The sequence below is a fragment of the Anomaloglossus baeobatrachus genome, chromosome 1 (genome assembly GCF_048569485.1).
Source record: "Anomaloglossus baeobatrachus isolate aAnoBae1 chromosome 1, aAnoBae1.hap1, whole genome shotgun sequence".
NCBI classification, from domain to species: domain Eukaryota; kingdom Metazoa; phylum Chordata; class Amphibia; order Anura; family Aromobatidae; genus Anomaloglossus; species Anomaloglossus baeobatrachus.
In genome coordinates, this window is record NC_134353.1 from 852,947,460 (window position 1) to 852,966,030 (window position 18,571).

At 49.9% G+C, this 18,571-nt stretch overlaps 1 protein-coding gene across 4 annotated transcripts in view; it reads left to right on the forward strand.

Annotated features, from left to right (window-relative positions):
* Positions 1 to 6,193: 6,193 nt before the first annotated feature.
* The window catches only part of HMGCR (3-hydroxy-3-methylglutaryl-CoA reductase), a 72,433-nt gene continuing 60,055 nt past the window's right edge, over positions 6,194 to 18,571 (forward strand). Inside the window, exon 1 of one of the 4 annotated variants that reach the window (XM_075325441.1) lies at positions 6,194 to 6,316. The gene's annotated coding sequence lies outside the window, so the exon portion shown is untranslated. Of the gene's footprint in view, positions 6,317 to 6,428; positions 6,552 to 18,571 lie in introns of those variants that run through there. The other 3 variants (XM_075325463.1, XM_075325448.1, XM_075325456.1) reach the window with 3 other exon arrangements.

The following is an 18,571-nucleotide window of genomic DNA, read 5'->3' on the forward strand; positions in this document are numbered from 1 at the left end:
AGTGACGTCACTCAGGTTACCCACGGCCACAGCTGTATTCTCTTTGTAAGGTACAAACTGCTACAACGGATCAGTTGTTTAACAGATCCATCCCATCAGTTGTACTACAACCGCCAATGCATCCGTTACATCAGTCACAAAACGGATTGTGACTGATGGAAAAAGACAGAAGTGTGGTGAAAGCAGCCTAACACTTGGAATACTTTGTGTCTCATTAGACACAAGAGCCTTTACCTATTCATTCCTAAGGCATATGTGATGCCCTGGCCTATCAGGTCGTCACAGGGTATTGTGCAATCTGCCCTTTTGTACAGTATCGATCTCCTCCTTGGTTACGGGTCCCTGACCTTTGGTGTTGCCAAGAACAAGCTAATCAAAATCCTAGGAACACTCTGTACCACACCCACCAGACACACCAGAGGACAGCCTGAAGGGAATAGGGCCGCCCACCTGGGGGGTTGGTTAAGGGGAGGTCAGGAGTGTCAGGATACAGTCAGTTGAGGAGTGACACTCAAGAGGAGAGGTCACAAGAGAGTTGTGAAGTGACTCTAGAGAAGAGAGGTCAGGAGCTGGGCTCCTTGAGACTACTAGGTGGCAGACGTTGGTCTGGGCCTGGTAGGAGCTGGACCCCGGTCGCAGGGGATCGTGACAAGGGGCACGGACTGTCGAGGAGGACAGCCGGCGGCCTTGTGCTATCACCGGGCAGGGGCCAGGGCACGACGGGGTACGTGGACCCTAGGCCAGGAAGTAGCTTCAGGCATCCTGGTAATTTACCCGACGAGGACGGAGCCTTCAAGATCCGTTCTCCACACGCTCCAAAATCGGGATACTAGCGCAACAAGGGGGATAGGACTTTCCCACTACATAGTCCAGAAAATCCCAAGCGTGAACCCTGAGAGCAAGCTCACCCAGTTAGCCACACTGGTGAGCGGGACTCGACTAGTTTTATGCTAAAGGGACCATTTAGAGGAAAAGGTGCCAAGGAAAAGGTCACAGACTAACAGGCAACACCAACGGGCACGGGAACCAGGCGTGCGCCCTCCAAGCGGCAGCGGTGTCAAGAACTTTGGTTTACCACAGGTGTCGGTTTCAGCGTTATTGGACTGAGTGAGTACATAAGTGACCCTTACCGTCCCAACGGCACCTCCCCGCAGCCCTCATCGAGTCCCGGGGCATCCCCCCTACCCATGGAGGGGTTAAACACCTGGCTGCCCACACCATCGCTACCGGGTACTCCCAACTGCAGCGGTGGTACTCCACCTTACCACACACCACGGGTGGCGTCACAAACTTTCCACATCCTCCATTGTAAATACTCCCCCTTTTATTCCGAGTGGCCGCGCAACCCCGACCCCCGGGTCCGGAGACCCCTCGAGCCACCGTGGATCCGGATCCAAGCAGTGGCGGCAGGCTGCTGATGCGGGGGTGGCACACAAATATTTCAAAGATCAACATATACCTCCTGTGGAGATTGCATATGCACATGTACCTGAATAGATCATATGTATGTGATAAAGACCCTTAAAGGGCTGAAACGTTGGACTTTTTTTTTGTTTCACATATGCCTTATTAATAAGTAGCGAGTTTTTTGATCAATTTTCCCCCTTCTCATTTGATGTGCCGAAGCTATTCTACAGTTGTATGGACTCTTTTTCCTCTTGGCACCCGACACGTTATAGTTGAGACGGGTTTTACATAAATGACAAAATGCATGCTTTTGCTTCCCCAGCAAAGTTTATGAGAAATCAAAATTTTTATCTGCACGTTGCTTTTTTTTAGGCATCGTTTTTTTTGACAAACGTTTGTCAAAATCTTTGCCTACAAAAAAGCAGCATGTCACTTCTACATTGCGTTTTGTGAACATTTTCCACCCATTGACTTCTCAATCTCAAAACACACCGTCCAAAACGTAATGAAACCGCAAAGAAAATGCAGTCAAAACGTATGCATTTTGTTCGCGTTCTTTTTATCAAACGCAGTATTTACATTTGTCAAAAGTGTGCAGTTTAGTTGTCAAGCCAGAACGCAGCGTGCGGACATAGCCTAAGGGCGGTGTTACACGAGACGATATATCGTGCACGATATATATATACAGTTAGGTCCAGAAATATTTGGACAGTGACACAATTTTCGCGAGTTGGGCTCTGCATGCCACCACATTGGATTTGAAATGAAACCTCTACAACAGAATTCAAGTGCAGATTGTAACGTTTAATTTGAAGGTTTGAACAAAAATATCTGATAGAAATTGTAGGAATTGTACACATTTCTTTACAAACACTCCACATTTTAGGAGGTCAAAAGTAATTGGACAAATAAACCAAACCCAAACAAAATATTTTTATTTTCAATATTTTGTTGCGAATCCTTTGGAGGCAATCACTGCCTTAAGTCTGGAACCCATGGACATCACCAAACGCTGGGTTTCCTCCTTCTTAATGCTTTGCCAGGCCTTTACAGCCACAGCCTTCAGGTCTTGCTTGTTTGTGGGTCTTTCCGTCTTAAGTCTGGATTTGAGCAAGTGAAATGCATGCTCAATTGGGTTAAGATCTGGTGATTGACTTGGCCATTGCAAAATGTTCCACTTTTTTGCACTCATTAACTCCTGGGTAGCTTTGGCTGTATGCTTGGGGTCATTGTCCATCTGTACTATGAAGCGCCGTCCGATCAACTTTGCGGCATTTGGCTGAATCTGGGCTGAAAGTATATCCCTGTACACTTCAGAATTCATCCGGCTACTCTTGTCTGCTGTTATGTCATCAATAAACACAAGTGACCCAGTGCCATTGAAAGCCATGCATGCCCATGCCATCACGTTGCCTCCACCATGTTTTACAGAGGATGTGGTGTGCCTTGGATCATGTGCCGTTCCCTTTCTTCTCCAAACTTTTTTCTTCCCATCATTCTGGTACAGGTTGATCTTTGTCTGTCCATAGAATACTTTTCCAGAACTGAGCTGACTTCATGAGGTGTTTTTCAGCAAATTTAACTCTGGCCTGTCTATTTTTGGAATTGATGAATGGTTTGCATCTAGATGTGAACCCTTTGTATTTACTTTCATGGAGTCTTCTCTTTACTGTTGACTTAGAGACAGATACACCTACTTCACTGAGAGTGTTCTGGACTTCAGTTGATGTTGTGAACGGGTTCTTCTTCACCAAAGAAAGTATGCGGCGATCATCCACCACTGTTGTCATCCGTGGACGCCCAGGCCTTTTTGAGTTCCCAAGCTCACCAGTCAATTCATTTTTTCTCAGAATGTACCCAACTGTTGATTTTGCTACTCCAAGCATGTCTGCTATCTCTCTGATGGATTTTTTCTTTTTTTTCAGCCTCAGGATGTTCTGCTTCACCTCAATTGAGAGTTCCTTAGACCGCATGTTGTCTGGTCACAGCAACAGCTTCCAAATGCAAAACCACACACCTGTAATCAACCCCAGACCTTTTAACTACTTCGTTGATTACAGGTTAACGAGGGAGACGCCTTCAGAGTTAATTGCAGCCCTTAGAGTCCCTTGTCCAATTACTTTTGGTCCCTTGAAAAAGAGGAGGCTATGCATTACAGAGCTATGATTCCTAAACCCTTTCTCCGATTTGGATGTGAAAACTCTCATATTGCAGCTGGGAGTGTGCACTTTCAGCCCATATTATATATATAATTGTATTTCTGAACATGTTTTTGTAAACAGCTAAAATAACAAAACTTGTGTCACTGTCCAAATATTTCTGGACATAACTGTATATATATATATATATACACGAGCGATCGCACCCGCCCCCGTCGTTTGTGCGTCATGGGCAATTTGTTGCCCGTGTCGCACAAAGTCGTTAAAACCCCCGTCACACATACTTACCTCCCTAACAGCGTCGCTGTGGGCGGCGAACATCCTCTTTCTGAAGGGGGAGGGACGTGCGGCATCACAGCGACATCACACAGCAGCCGCCCAATAGAAGCGGAGGGGCGGAGATGAGCGGGACGTAAACATCCCACCCACCTCCTTTCTTCCTCATTGCAGGTGGGACGCAGGTAAGTTGTGTTTGTCGTTTCCAGGGTGTCACACGGAGCGATGTGTGCTGCCTCGGGAACGACGAACAACCGGCGCACAGAAGGAGGAACGACATTATAGAAATGAATGACGTGTCAACGAGCAACGATAAGGTATTTTTGCTCGTTCACAGTCGTTCGGAGGTGTCACATGCTACGATATGTCAAACGAGGCCGGATGTGCGTCACGGAATCTGTGACCCCGATGACATATCGCCCGATATATCGTAGCGTGTAACACCGCCATTACAGTCGGTAGTATGTTGGTGTCCAGGAGGGCAGACCGAGGCCGTCACCAGGGCTCCTGCAGCCATCCGAGCTCAGGGAAAAAAACATTACAACGAATGTCTCCTGTAACTAATCCATTTTTTGTCTTTCTGCTCCTCAAACAGATTAGAAAAAAACTACTGAAAAATATCTGGGAATGTGATCAGAGCTTGGTGCAGAGCGGCAGAGGCTTTGGTGGTGACATTAGGGCAGGAGGAGGCACAAGGTGTCACTGAGTATTTGCGGCTGTGGTTTTCGGGTTGTGTTCACACTGAGCTGTGATTTCAGCAACCAAGAATCTAAAGGGCAAAATGTACAACCCCCCCCCCCCCCCATGTATGGGGAGCAGCGCAGGGTCTGCGCACTGCAGACAGCAGGCTCGTCAGACAAAGCTGCCGCTCCTCTTAGGCTACTTTCACACATCAGTTTTTTGCCATCAGGTTCAATCCGGAAAAAAACGGGTAAAACGGATCCAGTACCGCATCCGTTTTTTCCCCATAGACTTGCATTGTTACCGGATTGTACCGGATGGCTTTGCGGTGCATCCGTTTTTTTTCCGGATGCGGCAAAATAAATAAATGCGGCGGCCGGAGGCAACGTAGCTTGCAACGTTTTTTTGTCCGGCTAAAAAAACGCATCGCGCCGGATCCGGCGCGATACGGCGTGTTTTACAATAGAAGCCTATGAACGCCGGATCCGGCGTAATGCGGTAAAAAACGGATGCGGCCGCTGGATCCGTTTTTGTTAACTGCGCATGCACCAATGTAATTAACAAAACGGATCCAGCCAAAAACCGGACGAAAAGGATGCAAAAACGGATGCAAACCGTATCCACCGGATCCGTTTTTTAACGGATCCGGCATAACGGATCCGTTAAAAAAACGGATCCGGTGGATACGGTTTTCACTTTTTTTTCAGGATCCGTTGGATCAGGAAAAAAAAGGACTGTGCCTGAATACAGAAAACTGATGTGTGAAAGTAGCCTTAGGCTACTTTCACACCTCCGGTTTGAGCCCTGCGGCTCAATCCGGCTGTGAAAACTATGCAACGGATGCGGCGAAAACACCGTATCCTTTGCATAAGTTTTTACATGCGGCCGTCCGTTTTTTTCCGGTTGCGGCATGCTACTGAGCATGCGCAGTGGAAAAAACCGCATGCGGCGACCGGATGCGTTTTTTTCCGCATCGCGCCGCATCCGGCCTCCATAGGTATGCATTGAAAAATGCGCCGCAGCGGCCGGATGCGGCGCGATGCGGTGTTTTTTGCCGGAGCAAAAAACGTTGCAGGGGACGTTCGATCCGGCCGCCGCATCGGCTAAATCTGCCGCATGCGGCCAAAACCGGACCGAACGCAAGCCCCTGCGGCACAATACGGCACTAATGTAAGTCTATGCAAAAAAAAACCGCCACCGGCGTTACAAAAGCCGGTGGCGGTTTTTCTGCAGAACGCCGTATTGTGCCGCAGAGCAAAAATCCGGATGTGTGAAAGCACCCTTATGGGACCAGTAGGATCAGAGCGATGGGAGGGGGGCTGCTGGTCCTGTACTGGTCACACACGCACCCCCTCACATCTATAGCGCACATGTGGGGGCCGCACCGTGTGTATGCGCTGCAGGCGCTGCGGTGACGCCGCACACACTGCTCGCTGTCTGCAGGGCCCCTTCCCCGGCTCTGCCGGCTCCGCTATCATTGGCTCCTGTCAGTGAGGAGAGATCGCGCGTTCCCCTCCTCGTCTTACATAGATGCTCGTTACCGCGGAAACGGCCATGACGAGCTCACCTGGTCGCCATTTCCATTGGCTGCAAGATCAGGCCACTGGTAGACTGTCTCCCTTAGGCCCCGCCCCCGTTGCTGAGGCTGTCACTAGGCTGGGATCAGGTGACGCGCTCGTTCACTCGCTTTGCGGCGGCGGAAGGGAGAGCTGCTCCCCGATCAGTGGCGCTTCCTGACGAGCAGTCGCCGCCGCCGCCGCCGGGCCAGTCAGCACCGATCCGCCTGCCTGTAGGTGAGTGTATACACACGGCGGCGGTGACTGGGTTCTGTTATTTTAATAAGGCATTGTATTAGACAGCCCCTAGCGTAACGGACGGGTCCTGACAGGGAGGATATAGCTGCTTAGTACAAGGAAGCTGTGAGGTCACGTCACTACAAGGTCTGAGGACGACATGGAGCGGAGGTGACAGCACCGGCTGAAGGATAGTGGTACGGAGCCCGGGAGGGGACACACCGGCGGGTAAGGGGTCAGTAGGCAGCAGGGAGGATAAACGTATCTGGTTCTGACAGGGGTGTGTGTGTATATATGCGGACATGTCATTGCTGCAACCTGTGCAGGGGCCGAAGAGGTAATGGGGCCCATTTCTACCTCTAAATCAGCTGCAATATTGCATTTTTGAGTTCTTGGGCTGCAAAGGGCCCATATATTGTTGTTGCACAGGGGCGTTTTAGTGTGTGTGTGTGTGTGTGTGTGTGTGTGTGTGTGTAAAATATATATTACACACACACACAGTATTATATTGGTTGTGTCTGGACTGTACCTGATGTATGGTACCCATCATCCGGGCACATCTTTTGGCTTCTGCTTTGTGTCTTACCGTGTCCCTGTTGTGTATATGTCGGTGCCTCCGCTGATCTACATCTTACGCCCTTTGTGCCTCCTGGGGTTTGTGGCTGCTGTAGATTTGTAGCCCCCTAGGAGGACCTTGTCCTATACAGGCTGTGGCCAGATCACCCCGCCATGTTTGCGATCACGATACACGGAACTGATGCAGGTCTCCTGGCCTGGTCTATACAGCATTGTATTTGCCTATGAGAACTGTTAAATTCAGGTTAGGAAACCTATTAATCACGGATGTGTGAATCCAGCCACACGTTCATATCTTGGAGTCTGCTAATAATACACATAAGATCACATTCACACCAGCCTTCAGACAATTCAGTTTCAGGAACAAATGAATAGATTTAATTTGAGAAAAAAATGGAATAACTGAAGCAAAATGACTGTGAAGGAAGCCACTGTATATTTGTTTCTGTTGATCATGTGTTTTCCTCAGCGCTCTATTGGGAGACCCAGACGATTGGGGTATAGCTACTGCCCTCTGGAGGCCACACAAAGCACTACATTAAAAGTGCAAGGCCCCTCCCCCTCTGGCTATACCCCCCCGTGGTATCACGGGTTCTCCAGTTTTAGCTTTGTGTGCGAAGGAGGTCAGACATTCCATGCATAGCTCCACAGATTTTAGTCAGCAGTAGCTGCTGACTGTTTCGGATGGAAGAAAAGAGGACACATATAGTGTCCCCAGCATGCTCCCTTCTCACCCCTGGATGGTGTTGTAAGGTTGAGGTACCTATTGCTGGTACAGGGCTGGAGCCTGACATGCTGTTTTCCTTCCACATCCCCTGGTAGGGCTCTGTGGAAGTGGGATCCTGCCGGCCTCTCAGCTCTGATGCCGGGCTCCATCCACAGACCCATTAGAACCTGATGGATTCGGAGCAGGAGTACGATCAGGGACAGGCCTGCATCATACAGGTACTCTGTGTCCCCGGCAGGCACAGACACACTCCGGGCTGGCTGGGTGTTGTAGTGCGCCGGGGACCGCAACGTGGAGTTGGTGTCCCTACAGATTACTGGGGGACTTTTTTGTATATGGGAACGCAGCGCCGACCCCCTCTGGACCGGGCGGCGCTGCTGTGACTTGTGGTGCGCCGGGGATCCGCCGTCCGCGCTTTTACGGCGGCGGCGGTTATAAATTTAGTCCCCGGCTTTTTGGGCCTAGGACGCCGGCAGCTCCGATTCGTTCCCGCCCCCACCCTGTCATTCAGGGTAGGGGAGAGACGCTGTTCGCTAGCAGCGACGAGGGCTGGAGCCTGATTTACATGCTCCAGCCCTCACACTAGGCACAGAGGGAAGCAGGCTTCCCGCTCTTGGCCAGGAACGCCCAGGGCCCGCCCCCCTTCCTCTCTCGAGACGCCGGCAGCCATTACATGCATGCCTGGCTGGAGGAAGGACGCAAGGCTCTGGGAGACCTGGACTAGGGGCTATCTGGCGACCACACACCCGCTTTTTAAGCGGGCGGTAAGCGATTTTTCTGTGCTGGTCCCTCTAGTGCCTCACTGTGTATCAGTGTACTGGGTACAGATATATAGATATTGTATTTCTTGCACTGTGAGGTGCGCTTCTGGCTGCATATCCCAGATCGCTCTGTGGAAGCAGCAACATGTCATCCTCAAAACGCAAGGCGGCCAAGGCAAAAAGGGCTGTGTATACTGCGTGTGCTGCATGTGGGGCTAATCTACCAGCAGGCTCCGATGACCCCCATTGTGTGCAATGCTCCGACCCGGTGCTGCTTCGCCAGCCGGAGTCAGGAGAGGTAGCGACCCAGGCTGAGACGCTTGTAAGTTCTGCCCCGGTGACAGGGACAGACTTTGCAGTTTTTGCTGATAGTATGTCTGTCTCTATGGCAAAAATACTTGAAACCTTGCAATCTATGCATGGGGCTCAGTCTCTGGGCACGGCGAGGCCTCTGTCCTCAGGTCCCCCTTACTTGGAATGTATCCAGCCCACAGGGGGGTCCCCGGCTTCACAGGCCGAGGATTATGACTCAGATGATGGCCCCAGCCACCCTAAGCGAGCTCGCTGGGAAAGACCCTCGACGTCTTCACACTGCTCAGGGTCTCAGCACAATCAGTCTCCCTGTGATGTGTCTGATGAGAGTGATCAGGAATCCACTCCTGGAACCCCTCTCAACCTGGATACCCCGGATGGGGATGCCATGGTGAACGACCTTATCTCGGCCATCAATAGGCTGTTGGATATTTCTCCCCCAGCCCCTTCAGCAGAAGAGGCGGCTGCGGAGCAGGAGAAGTTTCGTTTCCTTTATCCCAAGCGTAAATTGAGTGCTTTGTTAGATCACTCTGACTTCAGAGAATCAATCCAGAAGCACGACGCTCACCCAGAAAGGCGTTTCTCTAAACGATCTAAAGATACGCGTTTCCCTTTCCCCCCTGAGGTGGTCAAGCGCTGGACACAGTGTCCAAAGGTAGACCCCCCGATTTCCAAACTTGCAGCTAGATCCATAGTTGCAGTGGAGGATGGCGCTTCACTTAAAGATGCCAATGACAGACAGATGGACCTTTGGTTAAAATCTGTCTATGAAGCTATCGGCGCGTCGTTTGCTCCGGCATTCGCAGCCGTATGGGCACTCCAGGCTATTTCAGCTGGCTTAGCAAAAGTGGATGCTATCATGCATCCAGCAGTGCCGCAAGTGGCGCACCTTACCACGCAGATGTCGGCGTTTGCGTCTTACGCTATCAATGCGGTCCTAGAATCTACCAGTCGCACCTCAATGGCGTCCGCCAATTCGGTAGTTTTGCGCAGAGCCTTGTGGTTAAAGGACTGGAAAGCAGATGCTGGTTCCAAAAAATGTTTAACCAGTTTGCCTTTGTCTAGAGATAGACTGTTTGGCGAGCCATTGGCTGACATCATTAAGCAGTCCAAGGGTAAAGACTCCTCTTTACCACAACCCAGAACATCCAAACCTCAGCAGAAAAAGTGGCAGCAGAGGTTTCAGTCCTTTCGGGGTTCGGGCAAGACACCATTTACCTCGTCCAAAGGGACTCAGAGGACGCAAAGAAACTCAGATTCGTGGCGGACTCACACACGCCCCAAGAAAGCAAATGGAGGTACCGCTTCCAAAGCGGCTACCTCATGACTTCCAGCCCCCCCCCTCCGCATCGCCGGTCGGGGGCAGGCTCTCCCGCTTTTCCGGCATTTGGATGTCACAGGTCAAAGACCGGTGGGTGACGGACATTTTGTCTCGCGGGTACAGAATCGAGTTCAATTCTCGTCCTCCAGCTCGGTTCTTCAGAACCTCCCCACATCCAGACCGAGCAGATGCTCTGCTGCAGGCGGTGGATTCCCTAAAAGCGGAAGGAGTGGTGATCCCAGTCCCTCCTCAGGAACAAGGGCAAGGGTTTTACTCCAATCTCTTTGTGGTTCCAAAAAAGGACGGCTCGTTCCGTCCTGTTCTGGACCTAAAACGGCTCAACAAACATGTGCACGCCAGGAGGTTCCGGATGGAAACTCTCCGCTCTGTCATTGCCTCAATGTCCAGAGGAGACTTCCTTGCCTCAATAGACATCAAAGATGCTTATCTCCACGTGCCAATTGCTACAGAACATCAACGTTTTCTACGTTTTGTGATAGGAGACGACCATTTTCAGTTCGTAGCTCTGCCATTTGGTCTGGCGACAGCCCCACGGGTCTTCACCAAGGTCATGGCGGCGGTGGTAGCAGTCTTGCACTCTCAGGGACACTCGGTGATCCCTTACCTAGACGACTTATTGGTCAAAGCTCCCTCTCAGGAGGCATGTCAGCACAGCCTGAATGCTACGCTGGAGACTCTACAGTCTTTCGGATGGATCATAAACTTTCCAAAGTCGATCCTATCACCGACTCAGTCACTAACGTATCTTGGCATGGAGTTTCATACTCTAGCAGCGATAGTGAAGCTGCCGCTGAACAAGCAGCGGTCACTACAGACAGGGGTGCAATCTCTCCTGCAGGGCCAGTTGCATCCCTTGCGGCGTCTCATGCATTTCCTAGGGAAGATGGTGGCAGCCATGGAAGCAGTTCCCTTTGCGCAGTTTCATCTGCGCCCACTTCAATGGGACATTCTCCGCCAATGGGACGGGAAGTCAACGTCCCTGGACAGGAAAGTCTCGCTTTCCCAGACGGCCAAGGACTCTCTACAATGGTGGCTCCTTCCCACCTCATTATCTCAGGGAAGATCCTTCCTGCCCCCATCCTGGGCAGTAGTTACGACAGATGCGAGTCTGTCGGGGTGGGGAGCAGTGTTTCTCCACCACAGGGCTCAGGGGACGTGGACTCCGCAGGAGTCCACCCTTCAGATCAATGTTCTGGAAATCAGAGCAGTGTATCTTGCCCTACTAGCCTTCCAGCAGTGGCTGGAAGGAAAGCAGATCCGAATCCAATCGGACAACTCCACAGCGGTGGCATACATCAACCACCAAGGAGGGACGCGCAGTCGGCAAGCCTTCCAAGAAGTCCGGCGCATTCTAATGTGGGTGGAGGACAGAGCATCCACCATATCCGCGGTTCACATCCCAGGCGTAGAAAACTGGGAAGCAGACTTCCTCAGTCGCCAGGGCATGGACGCAGGGGAATGGTCCCTTCACCCGGACGTGTTTCAGGAAATCTGTCGCCGCTGGGGAGTGCCGGACGTCGACCTAATGGCATCCCGGCACAACAACAAGGTCCCGGCATTCATGGCGAGGTCGCGCGATCAAAGAGCTCTGGCGGCAGACGCCTTGGTTCAAGATTGGTCGCAGTTTCAGCTCCCTTACGTGTTTCCGCCTCTGGCGCTCTTGCCCAGAGTGCTACGCAAGATCAGATCCGAGTGCAGCCGCATCATACTCGTCGCTCCAAACTGGCCGAGGAGGTCGTGGTATCCGGATCTGTGGCATCTCACGATCGGTCGACCGTGGTCACTGCCAGACCGACCAGACTTACTGTCCCAAGGGCCGTTTTTCCATCAGAATTCTGCGGCCCTGAACCTGACTGTGTGGCCATTGAGTCCTGGATCCTAGCATCTGCAGGATTATCTCAAGGAGTCGTTGCCACAATGAGACAAGCTAGAAAGTCGAATTCTGCTAAGATCTACCACAGAACGTGGAAGATTTTCTTATCCTGGTGCTCGGCCCAGGGAGTGTCTCCCTGGCCATTTGCATTACCCAAGTTTCTTTCTTTCCTGCAATCGGGGTTAGAAAAGGGCTTGTCGCTCAGCTCCCTTAAAGGGCAAGTTTCGGCACTATCCGTGTTTTTTCAGAAGCGTCTAGCACGTCTTCCTAAGGTGCGCACGTTCCTGCAGGGGGTCTGTCATATTGTGCCCCCGTACAAGCGACCGTTAGATCCATGGGATCTGAACAGGGTACTAGTTGCTCTCCAGAAGCCGCCCTTCGAGCCTCTGAAGGAAGTTTCCTTTTCTCGGCTGTCGCAGAAAGTGGCGTTTCTTGTTGCCATCACATCGCTTCGGCGAGTGTCTGAGCTGGCAGCTCTGTCATCCAAGGCTCCCTTCCTGGTGTTCCACCAGGACAAGGTTGTGCTGCGCCCCATTCCGGAGTTTCTTCTAAGGTCGTATCCTCTTTTCATCTTAATCAGGATATTTCCTTGCCTTCTTTTTGCCCTCATCCGGTTCACCGGTATGAAAAGGACTTACGTTTGCTAGATCTGGTGAGAGCACTCAGAATCTACATTTCCCGCACGGCGCCCATACGCCGTTCCGATGCACTTTTTGTCCTTGTCGCTGGTCCGCGCAAGGGGTTGCAGGCTTCTAAAGCCACCCTGGCTCGATGGATCAAAGAACCAATTCTAGAGGCCTACCGTTCTGCGGGGCTTCCGGTTCCTTCAGGGCTAAAAGCCCACTCAACCAGAGCCGTGGGTGCGTCCTGGCATTACGTCACCAGGCTTCGGCTCAACAGGTGTGCCAGGCAGCTACCTGGTCCAGTCTGCACACTTTCACCAAGCATTATCAGGTGCATACCTATGCTTCGGCGGATGCCAGCTTAGGTAGAAGAGTCCTGCAGGCGGCAGTGACACCCCCATAGGGGAGGGCTGTTTTGCAGCTCTAACATGAGGTATTTATTTACCCACCCAGGGACAGCTTTTGGACGTCCCAATCGTCTGGGTCTCCCAATAGAGCGCTGAAGAAGAAGGGAATTTTGTTACTTACCGTAAATTCCTTTTCTTCTAGCTCTTATTGGGAGACCCAGCACCCGCCCTGTTGTCCTTCGGGATGTTTTTTTGTTGTTTGCGGGTACACATGTTGTTCATGTTGAACGGTTTTTTCAGTTCTCCGATGTTATTCGGAGTTAATTTGTTTAAACCAGTTATTGGCTTCCTCCTTCTTGCTTTGGCACTAAAACTGGAGAACCCGTGATACCACGGGGGGGTATAGCCAGAGGGGGAGGGGCCTTGCACTTTTAATGTAGTGCTTTGTGTGGCCTCCAGAGGGCAGTAGCTATACCCCAATCGTCTGGGTCTCCCAATAAGAGCTAGAAGAAAAGGAATTTACGGTAAGTAACAAAATTCCCTTCTTTTCTTAAAGGGAACCTGTCATCAGAAATTTAGCTATAAACCTAAAAGTTCCCCCTTCTGCAGCTCCTGGGCGTTCTAGCAAGGTTCCTCTAGTTTTTCTGGCCCCTTTTATACCAAAATAAACACTTTATAAAGTTGTACCTTTTTCGTATGTAAATTTCGTAAATCATCCATGGGGGCGGGCTGCCTGGTGTCCGTTACTGTCCTCCTGCCGATTTACGCTGCCCCCGAACGCTGAATTTCAAACCTCAGGACGCCGCCCGGGGTCCCGCGCATGCGCTGTGCGACTGTAGCGGGACTGTGCACTGTGTGCACGTGTGACCGCTGGTGACGTTTTGCGCAGGCACGAGGTTATGGGCGGTGCTGTGAGTGTCATCAGCAAGTGCCGCCCATAACCTCGTGACCGCACTTTCTCCTCTTCCTCTCAGATGCTCGCCGCGTCTCCCCGTTAGCTATGGTGTCCTGCTCCGTCCGCTCCTCCCATCTATTTCCTGCTGCAGGGCAAGATGGGAAGGAGGTGACGTCGGTCATCTGGCCAGCGAGCGCTTGCGCAGAACGCTGGAGGAAGAGGGGAAAGTGCGGTCACGAGGTTATGGGCGGCACTTGCTGATGGCACTCACAGCACCGCCCATAACCTCGTGCCTGCGCAAAACGTCACCAGCAGTCGCACAGCACATGCGCGGGACCCCGGGCGCCCAGGGGCAGCATCCTGAGGTTTGAAATTCAGCGTTCGGGGGCGGCGTAAATCGGCAGGAGGACAGTAACGGACACCAGGCAGCCCGCCCCCATGGATAATTTACGAAATTTACATACGAAAAGGTACAACTTTATAAAGTGTTTTATTTTGGTATAAAAGGGGCCAGAAAAACTAGAGGAAGCTTGCTAGAATGCAGCCCAGGAGCTGCAGAAGGGGAACTTTTAGGTTTATAGCTAAATTTCTGATGACAGGTTCCCTTTAAAGCAGTACATCAGCGGTTTGTTTGTCTTTCAGCGATGGAGTGGTGCTTTTAATCTGAGGTCTCTGGTCCCGACTAATACTCCCTCTCCTGCGTCTTCACCTTTTATCAACTCCAAAACCACAGAGCCATCTTGTGTCCATAACTACTGACAGGTCAGAAGTTATGTCACTAGATGTCAGTGCATCTCTATGACAGACAGAACAAGGCTTTCATAGATGTGTATTGAGTTGTGACTTCTGGCACGCTTCATGAAACACTGGAGCTGCTGGCAGTTCACAAACTCCTTGTGACTGATGGGAACGGCACCGATAAAAGGTGAAAACGCTAGAGGGTGAGTATAAGGCCAGGGGCAGGGACCTTAGATTAAAAGCACAATTACAGTGCTTGGAAAAAATTGTGGAGTGGTGTTTTAAGTTGTAAGAACATGACATAACATTGCAGTACCTGTGATATTCAGTGGGACGCACTGCTTGTGTTAGTTATGCAGCGGATTTGTTTTTTCTACTATCCTAATAATGGAAGAAACTAATTTAATGTCCGAACACTGTGAACCCAGTCTAACACTTGTGTTACTACCCAGTGTGAGCCAATCACGGTAACACTGCCACCTGATCTGGAGGATGCCAGCTGCTCGGCCTACAGGAGGGCGCTGTGCCCAAACTGCCAGACGTGCTGAGCAGGTGGCATCCTCTTGTAGTCCGTTTGTGGTCACCGGCAGGAGATAATGCGGCCTCGTCATGTAACATTGTCTTGTATTAAATAGACGAGCCTTTGGATTATACCCCACTGTTCACATGGCACAGACCTTATGGCTCATAACCATAAACCTTGAGGTTACTAATATTTTTGTATTTACATATATATAAAAAAAATTGGAAAAACTAATTTTAGTTCTACTTTCCGTGTTTATTTCTGATGTGTGTTCTACTCATTTTGTTACACGTTCATCTTATATAGGATCACGGATACAAACCCCAGGATTTTTTTCTATTATTGCCATTATTATGTTTCTTTTGTGCAACTGTATAAAAAAAATTCAGTGGGGTTTGAAAGATGCCTAAGGCTATGTGCGCACGTTGCGTAATTACATGCAGTTACGCTGCACTTTGTAGCGCAGCGTAACTGCATGTGTCCTGCGTCCCCTGCACAGTCTATGAAGATTATGCAGGAGCCGTGCGCACGTGGCGTCTTAGAGCGCAGCGCTTCGGCTGCTGCCCGAAGCGCGCGTTCTAGGAAGTGACATGTCACTACTTCCGTGCGCTTTGCCTGCAGCCCCTGTTCTGTCTATGGGAGGAGCTGCAGGCAGAGCGCATGGAATCGGCTTTTTTTTTTTTTCACTACGGACATTTTCTGCAGCGATTTGAAGCGCACGTGTGCTCTTCAGATCGCTGCAGAAATTACTGCAGTGACTGTACGCAACGTGCGCACATAGCCTGAAGCTTACTTAGGCTATGTTCACACACTGCGTTTTTTACCTGCGTTTTGGGTCCGTTTTTGCTGCAGAAATTTCTTGAGAAATTCTTGTAACCTTTCTGCAGACATTCCCCAGCAAAACCTATGGCAAAAAAAATTAGCTGTGCACACACTGCGTTTTTTTCTTAAGAATTCTTTCTGTAGATTTTCTTAAGAAAAAGAATGAGCATGTCACTTCTTTTCTGCAGCTAACTGCGTTTTTTGCCATAGATAATTGGCACAATAACGCAGGGAGCAACCAGCGGTAAAAACGCACCAAAAACGCACCGAAAACGCGGCAAAAAACGCAGGTGCGTTTTTGGTGCGTTTTTTAACACAGGTGCACTCTTAAGAAATTTCTTAAGAAAAATCATTTTTCTAGTGTGAACATAGCCTTAAAGTAAAGAACAAGAGGAACTAAAGTTCCTCTTGTTGTTTACATATATACAGAAGTGACGTGGATACATTGTACGTATGAGGTATACTTAGGCTATGTTCACACACTGCGTTTTTTTATCCGCGTTTTTGGTGCGTTTTTGCTGCAGAAATTTCTTGAGAAATTCTTGTAACCTTTCTGCAGACATTCCCCAGCAAAACCTATGGCAAAAAAAATTAGCTGTGCGCACACTGCGTTTTTTTTCTTAAGAAAATTCTTTCAGTAGATTTTCTTAAGAAACAGAATGAGCATGTCACTTCTTTTCTGCAGCCAACTTCGCTATTTGCCATAGATAATGGCACAATAACGCAGGGAGCAACCAGCGGTAAAAACGCCCTTTAATCGCGGTAAGAACGCACCAAAACCGCACCAAATCGCGGTAAAAACGCAGGTGCGTTATTGGTGCGTTTTTTAACGCAGGTGTGCTAATCCTTCACTCTCAAGAAATATCTTAAGAAAAATCTTTTTTTCTAGTGTGCACATAGCCAAGATGTTTGGGGCATATCTCGGATCTGGAGAGCAGAGCTGGTCAAGGAGACTGGTAACTAATGTGCCAGTAATCTGCAATTACCTCATATCTTTATAGGGCGCTTACTATTGTTTTTTTTCCATTATGTTGTCCATCCCTGAGTTTACTATAACTTAGCCCTGTATGAGGGGTTTACATGGTATTGTGTATTTTATGTCTTCATGTCCTGTATCTGATTGAAACGTTTTCTACAATAAATAAAATTCGGTCTTATTCAAAAACATTTGGTGTACTATTGCTGTATGCTGGGGCATTCACGCTCGTGGGCTTGCAGTCACGCTCGTGGGCTTGCAGTCACCTTTTTGGCCCAAAGAAGACCATTACAATTAAAGACCTTTGATAGGTGGAGATTTTGGATTGGGGCCAGTAATCTTCATATTAAGCCACTGGCTGTATAGAAGTGTCTTGGTACAAACAAACTCTCCCTTTTGACACTTAGGCCTTGTGCGCACTAGGCGTTTTTGCCGCGTTTTTAGCGGCGTTTTTTACCGCGTTTTTGTGCTGAAAACGCAGTGACGTTGCTTCCCCAGCAATGTTTATGGGTTTTCAGAAGTGCTGTCCTCACACAGCATTTTTTTTTTAGCTGCGTTTTTGTGGTGACCACAAAAACGCAGCATGTCAATTATTTCTGCGTTTTCCACTGCGTTTTTCACTCATTGAATTCAATGAGATGTTAAAAACGCAATGAAAAACGCATATAGCCGCGTTTCTATGACTAAAAACGCAGCTATAAACGCAAGGGGTGGGCACTACAGTGACGTGTACAGGAAGAGGATTCCTTCTGTTGGTAAACACAGAAGCATGAATCCTCCCGGTACCGTCACCGCTGCGTCCACCTCCCGTCCGGTGCATGTCAGCTCCGTGCGGCGCCATGTCTGGGCGGGAGGTGGAGGCAGCGGCGAAAATCAAAGTGAACAGTAGAAAAAAAAAATGTCATATACTCACCTGTCTGCAGGGTCCCGGTGCCATGCCCGCTCCCAGCTCCTGTCCCGGAACCGCCGCTCTGGCTGTGTGCAGTCTCCCCGGGGCAGGACCTTGCTTGCAGGACCTGGCGGTGGATCACCTGATGCAGTCACCTGACGCATCAGCTGATCGCGGTGTCGCCGGCTTTTTCGCGCCCGGCCGGCTATCAGCTGATCCTGCCGTCAGGGGACTTCATCAGCTGATTACCGGCAGCTGCTGCAGCGATCGGACAGGATCAGACTCCTGTCCAATCGATCGCTCCAGGAGCTGCCGGTAATCAGCACAGCACATAAGTGAGTATTATTTTTTTCTACTGATGCATCAGCTGATTGTATAATCGGCTTTTATACAATCAGCTGATGTGTCATGTGATTCAGGCAATTGATCCTGACACATCATCTGATCGCTTTGCTTTCCAGCAAACCGATCAGATGATATTGGATCCGGATTGGACGGCGTTGGACCCTGACCCAGGATTACTGCGGAGGGGGTTCTTTATTTCAATAAAGATGGAGTCACTAATTGTGTTGTGTTTTTATTTCTAATAAAAATATTTTTCTGTGTGTTGTGGTTTTTTTTTTTTTATCATTACTAGAAATTCATGGTGGCCATGTCTAATATTTTCGTGACACCATGAATTTCGGGCCTAGGGCTAGCTGATAATATACAGCTAGCCCTAACTCCATTATTACCTAGCTCGCCACCCGGCTTCAGGGCAGCTAGAAGAGTTGGATACAGCGCCAGAAGATGGCGCTTCTATGAAAGCGCCATTTTCTGGGGTGGCTGCGGACTGCAATTCGCAGTGGGGG